Here is a 19,535-nt window from a genome sequence, read left to right on the forward strand (position 1 = left end):
GTCTGAAGGTGTTCATTGTTTTAGCTATTATCCCAGTGCCTCTGTTTATTTGGAAGTCTAAATTCACAGCTCCACGTGGTCAGTCCTTCTCAGGTCATTCTCTGTCTGAGGAAAGAGGCAGCAAAGTGCTACACGTCAGCACATCAGGAATTGGCCAGACCTAAGGTGACTATGGGAAAATTCTTGGCCCTTTAGCCTGTTATGATATGTAGAGTAAGCCTTCTGTTTTGAGTGGGATTTCAACTTAACACTTAAATTGCTGAAGTTAATTAGCTGTTAAGGCTAAACTTAAAACCCCTTTCCACTCTAATGATTATATGAAATTGGAACATTCACTTTAACTTTAACTAATCTATAGGACCCTCTGAGTCTGTGGTGACGGATTAATGTCATGGATGTTTACTGCTAGTTATATCGGCTTTGTGTGGAAAGCCTGACTAACTTTCTCAGAGCATTTAATAGAGCTTTTACACAGCCATAAATAAATACTGCTGTTAATTTATTTAAAACACTTAATCTGATGCAGACATTCTTGGCCAATCACCACTATTGATTGTCTCATTAACAGAGAATCAGTTGTCACATTCCAGCCAAGTGTTCAAGATTGAAGTAGAAATTGGATGTCTATCCATGTCCTGAGAACATCGGGAAATGTCTTCAAAACCAGCCACTAGGTCTAACAGTGAGCACGACCATCAAGTAGGCTTTAGTAATCCCATGACTCTGGATCAGAAGTTTGTGAGAATATCAGTTGTGGACACTGGACACCCAAACCTTATCCCTTACCTGTCACGCCCTCAGGGTGTGACATGGGTGATGTATGTGTTTTTGTCCTGTCTAGGGGTTTTGTAGGTTTATGGGGTTGTTTACCATCTAGGTGTTTATGTATGTCTATGGTTGCCTAGATTGGTTCTCAATTAGAGGCAGCTGTTTATCATTGTCTCTTATTGGGAACCATATTTAGGCAGCCATCTTCTTTGGGTATTTCGTGGGTTATTGTCTGTCTAGTTGCCTGTGTCTGCACTTTTGTATGATAGCTTCACGGTCGTTTTGTTATTTTGTATAGTTTGTTTAGTGTCCGTCTTTATTAAAAGTATAATGTATTCACATCACGCAGCGCTTTGGTCTCCTCACTTCGACGAACGTGACATTACCTTAACCATTCAGAATGAGTGCCTATACTTAACCTTTAATACTTAACCTTTAATTTCTAAATGTGGCTTTTGGAAAAATTGAAAGATGCAGAGCAGCAACAAAAACACTTCAAAATTCGACTTTTTGCGCAACTTCGATATTTGACGTTTGGAGAATGTGGATGAACTTCTAATTCTGCGTGAGAGCTTGTTGCACATTCAACTACTATTGTATCATTAGGCTAACCTATGCATTCATTCAGGGTGTGTCCAACAGTGTATCCATCACGGGCGAATGCCAGATGGGCTAGACCATTTTTATACCAAAACAATTCTAAGGTTACATGGCCGGCAGCCCATGGTCCTGTTAAGATATTTTTGTAAATATTTTGGGGCAATTACTGCCAGCCCCCCTACCAAGATGGACCGGTTTTCTGATAGGCTGAGCTGAGATCACACATTCACAGTCAAAAGCTGCATCAGCAAAAAACAGAAAGGGTGCCTATAAACATTGTTACCTCAACTTTTTTTAGGAGGCTAAAACCATGATTTGGTCAAACAGTAAAGTGCAATCTCTTCAGGATTCCTGCATGAAAGTGTATGCCCTGTGCCTGCTGCTGTGATGAGCGAGCCACTCTTCCCCCATGCGCTCAACAGAAAAATGTGTTCTGAACATATGTCCATATGAAATTGCGGGAAAGACACAGCTTTGGAAACTTCGTCCCCTTGTCCCCGTGGAACAGAGGAGGGTCTCAGCTCTCTGTAGGTATAATTTGTATTTTGCAACTATTTTACAAAGATATTGGATGGCTTGATGGCTTTGAAATATGGAGCAGTGCACCGGCCATTGCAAGGACATAGGTCTCATGGGTAGTAGTAGTAGTATCAAGGCGAGACCCAAATGCAGACACAGGAGGCAGATGGTTGGAGCCTTACAATGTTTATTAATCCAGGGGTAGGCAAGAGAATGGTCATGGACAGGCAAAAAGGTCAAAACCAGATCAGAGTCCAGGAGGTACAGTGTGGCAGACAGGCTCGTGGTCAAGGCAGGCAGAATGGTCAGGCGGGTGGGTACAAAGTCCAGGAACAGACAAGGGTCAAAACTGGGAGGACTAGAAAAAGGAGAATGCAAAAAGCAGGCGAACGGGAAAACAGCTGGTTGACTTGGAAACATACAAGACGAACTGACAGGAATATATACACTGGGGAAAATAAGTGACACCTGGAGGGGGTGGAGACAATCACAAAGACAGGTGTAACAGATCAGGGCTTGACAAGTAGCCTACAACTGCTAAGTCTTTTAGGATAATACATTTACTGTTGGATGAATACATGTCTACTAGCATTGGGAAGTATATTTAGAGTTACCAATCTAGTTAATGTGTTTTGAGTTTCCACTTCCTCAGGTGTTGAACCCCAAATGAATGTGCCTATTATATTAGTTAGTGCACATAAAGATATATGACATGTATCTCTATTGAACAAAAAATAAAATCTGGAAATTCTGGAGTCTATAGTCTTATTGTCAAACCAAAATTCATAATCACTGAACTAGGTTGCTGACTGCACATTAAAATATATTTTATCATGCATTCTTGCTTGGACGTGTTAGATGAAACAACTTATTTCTTGAATAGCTGAGTTGTCTATTTATTATAATTCATAATAAAGCACTATGAATGACTTTATGATGATTTTGGTCCGACCAAGTCATGGGCTGGTCCCACCAACTGTAAAGGTTAGTGGCACCATTGACACCAGGGGAAATGTTATACAGAGAACAAGAAGCACAGATTACAGCGAAGAAGATGCTCAGACAGACAGACAGACAGACAGACAGACAGACAGACAGCACAACCGGGAATTAAACTATATGGCTAGAGCAAAGCCACAGTTATAGTGGTGAGATGTATCTCCAGTGGTGTTTTTACATATTGTATATGTTTTAAACATGAGCTGGTTATTAAAAATGAGGAGGACCATGTTTCACCAGCAACTGTTACAGAAATGGTTGAGAGACACTGTTCTGTACTGCCAATGTTGTCAATGTTGTATGTGTGGGGATGGGGTGTGTGTATGGCTGGTGGTCTGCCGGGGAGGGCTCCACACTGTCAAATCCCTTCATCCAGGACATGCACAGCATTTCTTAAAGTGTGGTGTGCAATTCTGAAATCAATAATTGAATTCCATCCCAAGAGAATGTAATCATTAAGAAACCGTGCCGTGAATTCTCTATCACACTCATCACTTTTATGTTACTGGGCTTTGTTTCAATCACTTCGCTTTCCATCCTTTATGGGCCACATTTAGAACCATCCAGAGTCCAGTCCCGCTCCAATCACTTGGTGCATCAATGTGGATTTGCTTCTACATGGATTGGCGCTTTAAGCATGCATGTAATCACCAAACATCTGAGACTCATTTATAATATTTTGTTCATTTCAGAGGTTAAATATGCCAGATAGGCAGGCTAAAAGCCCCGACTGAGGGTTTACTATTATGTCGTTTTCGTGATGTTGGAGTGTGGGATATTTACATTTTAAACTCAAGTAGGTAGTCATCCCCTGGTCTCTGGGCATCCACTTTGTGGTCTATAGAGATATGTGTGATGTTGTTTACCAAGCAGTGGTGATGACCGCTTTTTTATGTTTGTATCACAGATTGACCCTTTCGTCTTAGTCATTATCTGTCTGATGAATCGTATTAAAATGTAGCCTATACCACATACAGATCTGTATTTTCAATTCCAAGAGTAATTGATCGACACTGTCATGGCTGACAGATATACAGAATGTCTGCTATATATAATCACAATTGTTTAATCTGGCACTCCACCAGTTATCCACAATCAAATTAGAAGAGTAGCTGCATAAGGCCTACACTGCATTGACAACTGATTTAATTAATTGTGAAACCCACATGGGTTAGCCTACATTTGAGAGCTTTGAGGTCATGGAGATATGGCCTTCCCTATGATGTCAATTATAATACATATTATTCCAGTGGATGTATGAAGATGGGTGAAGTCGCATACAAAACCAGTCTCTCCCTGACTGTGTGAATGTGGTTTTGGAAGAAGAGGGTTAGAGGTCACAACACACCATTTGGTGATCTCGAGAGTTCATATCCCGTGCGCGCAGGGTTACCACCTGGGAGCCACCTCGCGCTCTCCCTCGTCTCCACTCCCATGTCAGAACTTGTGCGTGGACTGTAAATAGAAATCTATCGATGCAGCTAAGCGGTCTCCGAACAGCTGCTGTTATGAGTTTTGCTTGTTCGGTTAAACAAAATCAAGACGATTCCCTGAGCTTCTCCACATTTACATGCTCAGCGCATCCTAATCAACAGCTCTCGAAAACAGAATGCAAAAAGCTACTAGGAAAACATAATCTGTATTCTAATTATTCTTATTGTATTAATACTAGGCTAATATCACAATGAATTTGTAATATGCTATTTTTAGGCTATACATGATAACAGTTAGACCTAATCTAAACTTTTGAGAAAGACTACGACCCGTTTCTTATTTGCGCCGATTTAAATTAACCAATAGCATCTGTATTGATTGTCACGGTGGTCGTTCACAACGTGCAGGCTTGATAGCCCACAGACACACCTATTCAGAAATCGCTATCATCCACAGGCGTTCGGGTCTGTTGAATTCTGTTGTGGCTGTCAATATGACAATTCAGTTCACATGATAGCCTATGGACTCGTGTGACCATTTTAAAAATGTAAAACTATGCACGGTGAAGAAATAATGAGTTGGCTCCTTAAAATATCATGCACCCGGGATCAGATATGTTTCATTCCTCGACTCATCCTTTCTACCAGGCTCATTGCTAACACTTTACTCATTTGTTATCAAATAAGATTTGTTGCACAGCTGAGTTATGAGGTGTGGACGCGCAGTTAGTAATCTGAAGGGACTCAAGTGAGTATAATGTTAAATTAGTACCAGAGGTGTGTAAAAAGGTGAGTAGACTTTTTAACCAGGGGATAGAATCTCAAGGAATCCGCGCGCTCCTCCGAGTGTTTTTCAGCACCGAGGACAGTTACTCATGCGCGACGCAGCTGCGAGGCGCGAAAACTTCATTCACTCTCATCCCTTGTCCTTCCTTCCTCCACTATCAGTATCCACGAATTGTTTATTCGGCACAATAACACGATATCTATTTAAAGTATCACCAAGGATATGAAGTGCCTGACCTAATCTGTGTAACCTGTCGGATTTGGATTCGTTCAGAAGAGAGATTCATTGGACAGGTAAGAGCTTTTGCTTTTTGTGTAGCCTACATTTGGTCCCAGCAACAGTAGCATGCACGTTGTATGCACGATTACGACCATGCTTTCTTTGTAAGTCTATAGCAATGGAATAAAGCTTTGTTATAGATATTAAAGAGAGACTCCCATTCTATTCCTACTTTATTTTGACACATCTCTCATAATTTGTCAAATTGTTGTTACAGAATTTGATTGACAGGTGAGGGAAAAAAAATCTGTGTGAATGAGATGACTATAGAATAGGGTTACTTGCTTGCCATAGTAAACAAATTAGATCATGCCACCATTCTAATCATATTTACATTTGTATATCTTCCAGCAAATTTAGTAGACACAAATCAATGTGTTTTTCAGAAGGGTCTCCTCATCATCATATGTTTTACTGTATTTTCCATTATTCAACCTGTATGTTATTGTCATATATTGAGACTTTCAAAATCAAGTTGCAGTTTTCAATAGATCATAGAGTTGGTCAAATTATGTTTCCTTTATTGAGTCGCCTACAACATCCAGACACCTTCCTTTAGTTTGCACATCTACATGGATTCTGACTCCAGCGGTGAGTTGTGCATGTTCAGAGAGTCCAGGCTACACCTTGCATTAACATGTGGTTAATCGTGTGGTAAATGTGGTGTGCAGCTGTCTGAAAATGTTGGACACAATCCGGACACAGGATGCGTGTTAGCACCAGGTATGAACAGGGATTTAGTGCATAACATAATATGTCCAAGAGGTGGACAAACCCTTGGCTCACAAGTTAACCTATACAGACCACATCATAGATTCCCAGGTCATATACTGATTTTTCAGGGCTGTGGGAACAAGTAAAAGGGGGAGAAGCCTTATCACAGTGGCATTGCATGTTGGTGTTTTTCTAGGAGCAAATGGTCTTGTAAAGCAATGCACGGTGTGCCCATGGCAGTGGTGGGGTTCTCAGACCCAGCCAGCAGAGAGGCTTAAGAGGAACAGGCTCTTCTCTTTTCATCTGGAACTCTGTGCACAATCAGGAACGAGGTGGAGGAGGAGAATGAGGCAAGACACTCGGTGCACCTATCTCTTTATTCTTAATGGAATCCACCTCACCTGTATCAGCGCGGTGCAGAGTGGGTAGTGACCCCCGGTGAGCGCTTCACAGTGTTGCACGACGTCATGGGGATGAAACCCTGCCAATCCCCCTGGGTGTGTCGGGAGCTGGGAGTCGATGTAGCACTGCGTATCAGAGTGTCTCAGAGTGTGGAGGAGCAGTGTTATTGCTGAGCACCAAGCGTGTTAAAATCCTTGTTATCTGCCAAGAACACAAGCGTCCCCACCACTGGGCCGCCAGGCCATGAGGCACCTAGATTGCTACTCATTAGTGTGTGGAGAAGGAGCTCACCTGTAGACCAGGATTAACCTGCAGGTCCATGGACCACTGGATCCCAAGTGCCCAAACAAGCCTGTTCTCCTCTGACTCCTCCACCTCAACACATACTCACAAAGCCCTGACAGATTTTCTTTTTTAAGAATGTATAAAATATATGTGCTTTCTGGAGAATGCCCATAAGATTTGCCTATCGTTTTCAAAGATGATTTTAGACTAAAGCCCCATAGACCGCAGGTCAGATGTCATTGACTGTATTGAAATACTGTAAGTATTTCTCTCACAAAGGACATATTATAATGATAAGGACACTTTTTCTGTAGCCACAGCACCTTGAAGTAGGCCTACAGTATGTCACCACCATTCACCAGATGCATTGAGCATAGTCTAATGCAGGCCTGGGCAATTATTTTCCATGGAGGGCCACATTAGAATATAATTTTGCCATCGCGGGCCAGCATCATATTATAGGATGATACATCATGTGTATGGTTGTGTTGACAGATATATCTACTGTAAATCACGCCCAGATATGCTACTTATTTTTCTTTTTTCACATGCACAGAAACAAACCACATCCATGTTCTCCTTTTGGTAGGTATTTTCATTATCAAACATTCAATGAACTACACGGAGGGAAAAGTACACTGTGCATTCAGCACCACGGACAGAACTATTGTTAAAGGGTATGCACAAAAATACAAGAAAGAGGGAGAGCTCAACATTACATTTAAACTTCTCAATCAGTCTGAGGAGTGAAGTCTCTGATGGGTATTGACTAGAGCAGTGAAGTCAGGTATAGTTTCTGACGTCGCTATGCTCAGGATTTCTGAGAGGTGAGAGTCAGTAAGAGATGATCTGTGCCTTGTTATATTTCATCACTGAAAATGTCTGTTCACATACATAGGTTGACCCAAACATCTTCTGAGCATGACTCCTAATCTTTGGAACGTTTTGTTCATCGAGATATGCATAGAACCCTGTCAGTGACATTGTTTTGAATAGTTCTCCAATCACTGCATCAGATCGAAGATCGATAAGCTCAAGTTGCAGTTCAGTGAGAGCGTTATCCACATTGAAGGTGAAAGGAGAGGAAACCAACAGTATGTCATTTTTCAACACTTTTAAATCCTCAAAACAACGAGAACTCACTGTTCAAAGCACGCAGCAGTGATGTATACTTCTCCCACTGGTCATCTGATAGGGAACACAGTAGAAGTGTCGGAAGGTGGGTGAGATTGTTGGTTTTTACTTGGTCAGGTCAGGAGGAGTAATTTTCCCTTGTAATGTCTTGTCAAAGCCTTCATCTGGCCCTTCTTTTGTAGTTTGGAATTCAGTTCATTCATGAGGGCCATGATGTCCAGGAAATCCACATCTTTTCCTTTCATTTGCAAAAACTCAGCATTCTCTGACTTCAGGTCCCTCACCCTTTGAAGCACCTTCCCCAAACTCGGCCATCTCACGTTTGTGTGGTAGGGGAGATCTGCATGATCCGACACTGTCTCTTGCAACAGTGAGACAAACTGCTTGTGGTTTAAAGATTTTGCACTTATGAATTTTACCACTTTAGTGACTGTATCTACAACATGGCTCATTTTCAGAACACATTGACAGAACACTTCCTGATGAATAATGCAATTCAGGAAAATCATTTTCTGATTTGGGTTCAGCTCAGCTACTTGATCTTGTATCCTTTTCAAAAGGCCAATGTTTTTTCCTGTCATGTTTGGGCACCCATCTGTGGTCACACTAGAGAACTTTTCAATACTCAGTCCCAGCTTTGCCACACACTTATTAACCTCCTCCAATAAATATTGTGGTTGTGCTCTTCATTGACTGCACTGAAGCAAGCTCCTCTGTAATTTCAAAGTCTGGGGTTATGCCTCGTAAGAATATCAACAACTGCTCTGTGTCACGTGCATCACTGCTCTCATCCAGGACCAAGGAGAAATATGTGAAATCCTTTACCTTGTCTTTGAACTGTTGTTCCATATTCTCTGCGATGTCCTCAACACACCATGTCACTGTTCGTCTTTACAGGGAAACATTTTCAAACAGCTCTTTCTTGTCGGGGCAAAGTATTGCTGCAGAGTCAAATAAACATTCTTTAATGAATTCGCCCTCAGTGAATGGCTTGCTATGTTTAGCAATTTTGTTGGACAGTACATATCAAATTTGATTGGTCACATACACGTGATTAGCAGATGTTATTGCGGGTGTAGCGAAATGCTTGCTCCGAAAGTGCAGTAATATCTAACAAATTACGCAATATATACCCAATACACACAAATCTAAGTAGGAATGAATTAAGACTATATACATACAGTGGGGCAAAAAAGTATTTAGTCAGCCACCAATTGTGCAAGTTCTCCCACTTAAAAAGATGAGAGAGGCCTGTAATTTTCATCATAGGTGCACTTCAACTATGACAGACAAAATGAGAAAAAACACCAGAAAATCACATTGTAGAAATTTTAATGAATTTATTTGCAAATTATGGTGGAAAATTATTATTTGGTCAATAACAAAAGTTTATCTCAATACTTTGTTATATACCCTTTGTTTGCAATGACAGAGGTCAAATGTTTTCTGTAAGTCTTCACAAGGTTTTCACACACTGTTGCTGGTATTTTGGCCCATTCCTCCATGCAGATCTCCTCTAGAGCAGTGATGTTTTGGGGCCTAATTGAGTGTATGTAAACTTCTGATCCACTGGGAATGTGATGAAAGAAACAAAAGCGGAAATAAATCATTCTCTCTACTTTTATTCTGACATTTCACATTCTTAAAATAAAGTGGTGATTTTACCTCACATAACAGGTCATTTCTACTAGGATTAAATGTCAGGAAAAAAATGAGTTTAAATGTATTTGGCTAAGGTGTATGTAAACTTCAGACTTCAACTGTACATGCCCTTAACGGTTTTAAGGGCCAAGCCAAATTTCTTCAGCCTCCTGAGGTTGAAGAGGCACTGTTGCGCCTTCACCACACTGTCTGTGTGGGTGGACCATTTCAGTTTGTCAGTGATGTGTACGCCAAAGAACTTGAAGCTTTCCACCTTCTCCACTGCGGTCCCGTTGAAGTGGATATAGGGGTGCTCCCTCTGCTGTTTCCTAAAGTCCACGATCATCTTCTTTCTTTTGTTGATGTTGAGTGAGTTGTTTTCCAGGCACCACACTCCCAGAGCCCTCACCTCCTCCCTGTAGGCTGTCTCGTCATCGTTGGTAATCAAGCCTACTACTGTTGTGTCATCTGCAAACTTGATGATTGAGTTGGAGGCGTGTTTGGCCACTCAGTCATGGGTGAACAGGGAATACAAGGAGGGGGCTGAGCACACACCCTTGTGGGACCCCAGTGTTGAGGATCAGCTAAGTGGAGGTGATGTTTCCTACCTTCACCTGGGGGCGGCCCGTCGGGAAGTCCATTACCCAGTTGCAGAGGGCGGGGTTCAGACCCAGGGCCTCGAGCTTAATGATGAGCTTGGAGGGTACTATGGTGTTAGTCAAGAAACAACATTCTTACATGGGTATTCTTCTTGTCCAGATGGGATAGGGCAGTGTGCAGAGTGATGCCAATTGCATCGTCTGTGGATCTATTGGGGGCGGTAAGCAAATTGAAGTGGGTCTAGGGTGGCAGGTAAGGGTATGATCCTTGACTAGTCTCTCAAAGCACTTCATGATGACAGAGTGAGTGCTACGGTGCAATAATCATTAAGTTCAGTTACCTTTGCCTTCTTGGGTACAGGAACAATGGTGGCCATCTTGAAGCATGTGGGGACAGCAGACTGGGATAGGGAGAGATTGAATATGTCTGTAAACACACCAGACAGCTGGTCTGTGCATGCTCTGAAGACGCGGCTGGGATGCCGTCTGGACCGGCAGCCTTGCGAGGGTTAACACATTTAAATGTTTTACTCACGTCAGCCACGGAGAAGGAGAGCAACAGTCCTTGGTAGCGGGCCGCGTCAGTGGCACTGTGTTATCCTCAAAGCGTGCGAAGAATGTGTTTAGCCTGTCCAGACGCAAAACTTCAGTCTTGGCGACGTGGCTGGTTTTCCTTTTATAGTCCATGATTGTCTAGTCCCTGACAGCAATGCTCTCTTTGCACACAAAGCACACAGCTTTCCCTGATACCTCAATAAAGAAATATTTCGATGTCCGCTCTTGCTGGAACACCCTACATTCATTGTCTACTTTCCATTTCTTTGAAATATTCAAAAAACTCATTGTTGCGCAATTTTAGCTAGCTACTATTTGTAACTGTGAAGTGTGTGTCAGCTTGTCAGTCACTGTCTGTCCTCGTGCAGTTGTTATTTATACGTGCCTTCAAAATAAATGTCCCACAATCATTACACAAAGACGAGTATTCATTGGGCTTTTAATTTGAATAACAAATACATTTTTCAAAACTTTACTATCGCAAATTATTTATGTGATCTGAGCATGATTCCTTGGGCCGTATTGAATCAGGTCGTGGGCCACGGACCTTTGCCCAGGCCTGGTCCTAATGTATGGCTGTACTATATGGAAAATAATTTATGGAATCCAATCACCTTCAATATGAATGCACAAGGGTTCCTTTGCAGGTAGATCTGCCCTGTTTCATCCTATGAGCTGCTATAGAGAGGGAAACCAAAGTAACTAATTAAACCCAAATGTCTGATAAGGTATCTCGGTGCCACCCAGATCTCTTATCAGTTTTATTAGTTGGCCGTCGTCTGTGATTAAGCTGCAGGATGATGAATGGCTGCAGTCCTATCAAACAGGACAGCTTAATTACTTACACCTCCTTATGGCCTCTTTCTGATCTCTTTTTAATTCACACACATATGCACACACACAGACACACACACACACACGTGCACACACACAATCTATACTTGAATCCATGTTTGATGTATGAGCTTTCATATTGTTTGACAAATTAGTTTTGAATTCTCTGAACTCCTACTAAACTAAATCTTTAGTTGATAAAAAATCACTTGCTGATTAAATAAGTGCCTGAACATCTCCTGCGACATGGTTTCCAGTGTGAGTTATGCTTCCAGGCACTTTTGCTCTTCCATAATAATGTGGCTAGGGTAGCATGCAGCAGATGGTGTGTGTGTCCCTGGACAAGATTAATAGAGTGGCCCGGGGGACAGTCAAGACCGACGAAGTAGCTATGTAGGACCAGGGACAATGTGTGTTTGTCTGTTCAGCCATACATCTGTCTCACTGAAAGCAATATTGGTTTATATTGTGAGAATATGTTAATGTTCTCTGCTGCGCAGACATAATTTGTGTTGGGGATGTGTGTGTCTGTGTTTGAGAGTGTTATATGTTGAGACAGAATGAAAGCATGTCTCAGTTCAGGATCAGGGAAGCCCACACTCTTGTTTCTCTCTTGTCACTAATAGTGTGTGTGATGAATAATGGAAAGACCCAAAGAAAACCTCATGCAGCCCCTGAAACACAAACACCATGCATCCATCACCTTGCCTGGGACAATCACAGCTCTGCCTATAATGAGCTCACGAACACACAAAGAACATAGACAGTCAAGGAATCTTAAATTAGGAAGTACACAGTTGAGGTGGAATCAGGCCCATGGGAAGGGGTGGAGCTATGGAACTGTCCTAGGGGATTCGCTCCCTCACACAGGTGCAGAGAGCGTGTCAGGGGCGAGTTGAGCGGAGACACCCCTGACCAAATCCAAACCCATTCAAACCCATTCTCTGTTAAATAGATGAAGTGACTGGACCGCTCAGCCTACTTTCAGATCAATGATGAGGAAATTAACTGTGGTGGTGAGAGAGTGAGTGAGGATTTGATTGACATCTCCCTAATTGCTGTATGTCCCCACTAGTTGCCATTCAGCGCCAGCCTCAGTTTGCCTGGGTTGCTATCGTTTAAACTTCAATTAACGTCTTTCCCCTAATTGGTTTGGTATCAGTGACCATTTTGGAAAGGTCAGCGCTCTTCATTTTCCGACATGGGTTTGTCTTTTTGCCTCAGTGATCTCAGCGGTTATCATTGATACGGTCAATCTCCCAGGCCTACATTCATGGAACTAGTTTTTCCCCTGAAGTGAAGTGTTACTTAATGACAAAAATAAACAAATAACTCTCCTGAGAAACATTTGTTTGTTATACAACTTTTCAGCACTGACCTTTTCAGGACAAGTTGAACATCTACAAGTCCACAGTCTGCCAAAGAGAGAGGAAGTGGCCTTCAATCTAGAACAGATATAAAACCTGTAGTGAGTTCTGAATAGGTGATATCTATCTCCTTTAGACTGTTACTAACTGAGGAAAGAGAGAGAGAGATAGTAGGGATTTGTTTGGGCTTCAATGAGAGAGATATTTGTCAGGCTGCCACTGCTGTCCCTGCACTACCATGGCCAGATTAGGGGGATGGAAGTTGTGATTTCTCCACTCATTGTGCTCAGATTAATTACAACCAGACTAGGCTTGGCACAGCATGGCACACACTTGGAACGGTGTGGAGTGGACCTGCTAGTGTCTTGTGAGAGTATGTAATGAGAATTTAGAGACATAAAGCATGTTTCTTCATTTATAACTGGGGGATATTTTTCTACATCTAGGTTAAATCCATCAGTCAAATCGAGTTATGTTTGAGAATGGGAAAATAATGTTGCTCAGCTTTTAAAAAATCTTTTGCGAAAAAATGAACCCTCACAGATGCTGATGGCATTTGGTCATAAAGGGTTTTGCAACAAGTTGTGCTCTGATTGCAGGTTGTGACTCAACTCCCCAGCCTATCTGCCTTCCTACCCTCCACCTTGTGAGGCTCGCCGTCTCATTTTCACTTCTATGCCCTCCTTCCTTCCCCCCTCCTCCTCCTCCTCCTCCTCCTCCTCATCCCCACTGCTTCCATCCTCAGTCCCCCAAACGTTCTAATCCTTTACCCCTCCTGGTTTGAAAAGTGTAAAGGCTGGTAGGCTCCACACACTTGAATTAAAAGGGCCATCTGGTGAAGCGGAAAGCAGAAGAGATATGGAAGAGAGTGGAGATTTCGGCATGGTAGATTAGAGGATGAAATGAGGCTGGGTGCTCTTTGAAGTTAACAGTTAACCCAATTAAAACACTTTTTTAATTTTTTAATTTTACCTTTATTTAACTAGGCAAGTCAGTTAAGAACAAATTCTTATTTTCAATGACGGTCTAAGAACAGTGGGTTAACTGCCTTGTTCAGGGGCAGAACGACAGATTTTTACCTTGTCACTTCAGTGATTACGATCTTGCAACCTTTCGGTTACAAGTCCAATGCTCTAAGAACTAGGCTACCTGCTGAGGAAATCATTGTAAGCCTGTTTACCATGTGCTACAGGGTATTGTATTCATGGCTTGTTGTGGCTCCTCTAAGTGCTGTACATTAGACCACATTATGTAAAGTGAGTTTGTTGTTCTTGTTCTGGCTAGTTTGGCTGTTAAAATGCACGTCTGCACATTAGGTAAACCACAGCTGAAATAATCAAGTTGTCTTGAGGCCACTTACATACCTCCACCTTGTAAAAAACAATAATAGCCGACAACAGCTGCCCACTGTACTGAGGCTAGGAAACACTGTCACCGAGAATTTCAATAAACATTTTTCTACGGCTGGCCATGCTTCCCACCTGGCTACCCCTACCCCGGTCAGCAGCTCTGCACCCCACACAGCAACTTGCTCAAGCCCCCCCCGCTTCTCCTTCACCCAAAACCAGATAGCTGATGCCCTGAAAGAGCTTCAAAATCTGGACCCCTACAAATCAGTTGGTTCACCAACTACTTCTCAGATAGAATTCAGTGTGTCAAATCTTAGGGCCTGTTGTCCGGACCTCTGGCAGTTTCTATGGGGGTGCCACAGGGATCAATTCTCGGACCGACTCTTTTCTCTGTATATATCAATGATGTCGCTCTTGCTGCTGGTGCTTCTCTGATCCACCTCTACGCAAACGACACCATTCTGTATACTTCTGGCCAGTCTTTGGACACTGTGTTAACAAACCTCCAGACGAGCTTCAATGTCAAACAACACTCCTTCCGTGGCCTCCAACTGTTCTTAAATGCTAGTAAAACTAAATTCATGCTTTTCAACCGATCGCTGCCCTCACCCGCACGCCCGACAAGGATCACTACTCTGGACAGCTCTGACTTAGAATATGTGGACAACTACAAATACCTAGGTGTCTGGTTAGACTGTAAACTCTCCTTCCAGACATTAAGCATCTCCAATCTAAAATTAAATCTAGAATCGGGCTTCCTATTTCGCAACATGGCCTCCTTCAAATTCTCTTTTACAATGACGGCATACCCCGGCCAAACCCTAGTGCGCCGCCCTATGGGACTCCCAATCATGGCCGGTTGTGATACAGCCTGGAATCAAACCAGGGTCTGTAGCGATGCCTCCAGCACTGAGATGCAGTGCCTTAAACCGCTGCGACACTCGGGAGAGAGAGGGTGAATGTGTTCCACTGTGTCCTGCTTGGGAGATTGTGGCCTCTCCTGGGAGTTTAATTGGATGAGAAGAGAGACAGTTTAGGAACACTTTTGTCCCCCTCCTCTCTTACGGGTGTGTACTTTAGGGTTTTAACATGCTGGCTAAGTGTTATTCCCATATCTCACACCAGAAGTTGACATTTTTTTATGAGAATTTGTGTACACTCGTTTCGACATATTTTTCATGTTCATCTTTTCATTTAGGGCTACAATTGGTAATTCTCGATTCTCTGTCTCACTGTACTTAACAGCCTGTTTATGTTTGGGGAATTGTCTCCTGTTGCTACTGTATATTCGGTCAGGCAGTGGTTGTGCAGAGAGGTACGGTACATTTTTGTTTAGCTGACTCTCCGGGGCTAAGGCAAAGGCGTGACATCCCCACTCTCATTTGGCGTTGGAGGAAAAAGACATGTCAGCCCACAAAACACTGCAGCAGAGGGGTGCAGTAAGATCCAATGCAATGTTTCCCTTCTAGCTTCATACATCCACAAAAACACACAGGCATTTGCCTCTAAACTATCTGCAGTGCAGAAAGAACGTTGAGGGTTAGGGTGTTTTTGTGAATTGAATATATAATGGTGATTTATCTGTGAATTATATATAGAGTAGAATACCTGGCAAATGGCAATACCTTGTGAAATAGAGCCATACAGATGTAGGATCTTAATTTGATACAGTTTGTTAGACGAGGAAAATAATCCTGCAAAAACAGGAAATCTGAATTATTATGTGGATTATAATTAATGGACATTTTTGTAGTGCAGAAGTACACACACACACACACACACACACACACACACACACACACACACACACACAGGCGAGCAGGGAAGATCTACAGCAATGATTGAAACACTGCACTTTTAGACTTTTTCATTTCAGAGAATGGTACTTCATTTGGGTAGTAAATATCCTGTGCCTTACAGAGCCGTATACATCATGAGATGGCCGATGACCATAGTGAGGGATAACATGAAAGAGTGCTTCAATCCAATATCTATCTCCCAGACCCTCAAAACAAAGAACGGGAAGCAGTTGTTTGTTGAAGATTCCACATACTCTTCAAGAGAAAATGGAGAAATCCACAACAAATCATGACAAAGCCTAACTGACTTTTTTATGACAAATTTTCATAACCTCTTGTCGATATGATTAATTATGGCTGGAGCTCTCTCAGTGAGCTGGTTTGACTGGCAGACGTAGCTAGCGGCAGTGGCTAAGGCAGATGATACTGGCATAATATCCTGCTCCGATAAACTGCTCCCTCCCCCCCCTTCCTCTGTAGTGTGGCTAATTAAGCCCCGGAGAGGACAGAGGAGAAGATGATACCAAGAACCACAGACCTGCTGCTGCTGCACCTCCTCTGGACCCATCCATTTCTCGTTGAACCTTTATTTTGACAGGGAGTCATGCTGAGACCAAGGTCTATTTTACAGATGAGCCCTGTGTACACATCAATATACACTATACATCAATATTCACATCAATACATGAAATGCAAAACACTATCAAATAAAACGTCTGAATTGCCTTAGAGGCACCAACTCTTCCCATTTTAGAGAGCTTTGGAGATTATTCCACAAGTAAGGTTAAAAAAAACCTAAAAGCAGATTTACTTAACTCAGCGGAGATCAAAGGGATTTCCAGAGTTAGCCATCCCTTAGACCCGGGTCTGGTAGCTCATAGGTTAACATTGAACTAAGGCATGGCAGAAGTTTATGCAAGAGGGCTTTATGAACAAAAATAGTGCGATGCATCATTCTACGAGACTTCAAAGAGGGCATGTCTACTGTCTGGTACAGAAAGCAATGATGTGTACTGAACCTGTCCATCCATCTCTACTGGGTCCACTCTGGGTCCTGGTCCTCACTCTGCTCCACACCCAAGGACCCTGATGCTCTACAGGGGTTACCTCCCAAATGCCACCCTATTACCTAGTGGACTACTTTTGACCAGGGTCCATAGGGATCCTATGCCATTTGGGATGCAATCTGTCTCTGGTTCCTTACTGACCAGAAGGGAGGGTCAGTGGATATTAGGATATGGTTCAACATGATAAATCAGTTCACCTTTGAGTGGAATTGGGGAAACGTGTTAATAATAATTTAGTAGTGATATACTGTATATTGATATGACAAATTATATTCCGTTCCAGTTTACATGAGGGCTTCACTTTGTTGTTTTATGCTGTGAATGTGTGCAATGCTTGGTTAAGTTTTTTGTATGCAGTCCTGGTTTTCATTGATTTCAGTTGGACAAAAATGTAATAAACGGAAATAAAGCTGTGAATAAATAAACAGAATGTCATGGTGTTGTAAATCCACCACTACAGTAGTTTCCCAATGTCAATGTAGATCATGATATTTATGCAAAATTGTCTACAGAAAATATGAATAAGCTTATGGAGTAGAATGAAACAGTGTTTAGATTCAATCCATCAGGGGAGAAGAAGTCTATAGGTACTGCTACAGGGAGATTTCAACAGCTCTTTGTGAGTGTGTGTATGGCACTGTATTTGTTTGTTTTTGCTAAATCGTTTTTTACAGTGTTCTCCAATGGAGACCTTTTTATACAGGTTGTGTTTGTGTGTGCATGTGCCTGCGTGCATGTAGACTTATCTCCCTGCAATGAGAGACATGGGCTAGACATGAAACTAGATGGAGAGAGAGAGGAAGAGTAGAAAGGGAGAGACCGAGAGTTTCACACCAGAACAGTCACATGGCCCCTTAGGCATGGAGGAAGACAAACAGACACTATTCCAAAGGAAGCAATTCACCATGGGGGAGTGATTTGGTAGGTCACTAGGGAGCTGCTTAGGAACTCAGACATGAGAAAGCACTCTGGAGGATCCAGCCAGCACCCTCAGCACACAATGCTCTCTCTCACATCACACACCCTATATCTGTGTTCTACACCTGTGCAAAGAAACAAGATCAACATCTCGCCCCATATACAGTACTATATATAAAATACCAACAATTTCTGTGACATCCTACAGCAGTATGTTTGGTGGTGTTTCCTATTTTGTTCAGCCAGACATCTACAGTAAAAGTCTAATCACACCCTGGCTATGTAACATATGATTATGTTACACTATACTGAAATATGACTTGACAGACCCCTAGTAACTTTTTGGAATATGTTATTGAGTACTTATTGAGTACATATGCGGAATGGGAAAAGGGCCTTATGAATATTGTAACATGACACAAGAGAATATAAATAGTGAATCTATACACTAGCCCAGCCATACTCAACAGGTGGACCGCAGTCCGGATCCAGAAAGGGGTCAATATGGACAGTGGGTCCCGACTTAAATTAAAACAATTTAAAGAAATGAATCAGGCTTTTAAACTTACTTCTGTTGAGTTCTAGTATAAGGCACAAGATGTCATTTTGAAATTTGGTAGTGCATGGGCAGTTGTTCACAGACAGACCTTACAGAGCTATTTGCAGTGTTTTTAATCGGCTTGTTACTATTGTCACAAGTAAGTGGTATGTTTTCACAAGTCTTAGTACAACACTCCAAACTGGTAACACTTGTAACGCAGCCAGTCTTTCATTCAAAATCTGTCATTGTGCATTCATTTGGATTGTAAACATCTCTCACCACACAACCATTGATTCAAAATATACATTTATTGTGAAATGAGATCACAACATGGGTTTAATCACCAAACACAAAATAATGATATCTCTTCAATTTAGTTGTTTTCACTACCAGTCAATCCAATAGCAAACAATGCAAGATACCTGTTTCAAATCACCCTTAGAATTGTTGAAAGTAATATGCTACAGTACTGTAAATAACACACATTGGGCAATACACTTACATTACCTGACAGAATCTATAATTTTCATAATATCTATCCAATTTGTAATCAAAGGTGTGATCAATGAAGACATCCTCTACAATTATTCATGCAAAAAGAAAATCGGATATAATTGCAACATACTGTGGGTGTACTGTCTGTAATCAAATGTAAGAAATGGAATACAATTGAATAAATGACAATGAAACATAACGTTTAGCACACATTCACTTGCATCAAGCCTGTCTTGTGTCACATCTGCTCCTGTTACGTCCTCTGGTGTTCATCCGGTCACTTCCTGACCTGCAGTTTTGCTACCCCTTTACACTCTCTTTCTCTCCCTTTCTGTGTGATTATGTGGTTGGAGACAGGTGTGTTGGAGTCAGAGCAGATCCCTACCAGCTGCAACTTGTTCCATAATCAAGACCTCTACAAATACTCAGTCCTGCCACTTCCACTCTGCC

At 42.1% G+C, this 19,535-nt stretch overlaps 1 protein-coding gene across 1 annotated transcript in view; it reads left to right on the forward strand.

The window, feature by feature from the left end:
* Positions 1-4,671: 4,671 nt before the first annotated feature.
* Positions 4,672-19,535, forward strand: part of LOC112254644 (metabotropic glutamate receptor 2-like) — a 78,537-nt gene continuing 63,673 nt past the window's right edge. The window contains exon 1 of the mRNA XM_024427370.1: positions 4,672-5,399. The gene's annotated coding sequence lies outside the window, so the exon portion shown is untranslated. The remainder of the gene's footprint in view (positions 5,400-19,535) is intronic.

This window comes from Oncorhynchus tshawytscha, linkage group LG07, assembly GCF_018296145.1.
Source record: "Oncorhynchus tshawytscha isolate Ot180627B linkage group LG07, Otsh_v2.0, whole genome shotgun sequence".
In the NCBI taxonomy this organism is placed as follows: domain Eukaryota; kingdom Metazoa; phylum Chordata; class Actinopteri; order Salmoniformes; family Salmonidae; genus Oncorhynchus; species Oncorhynchus tshawytscha.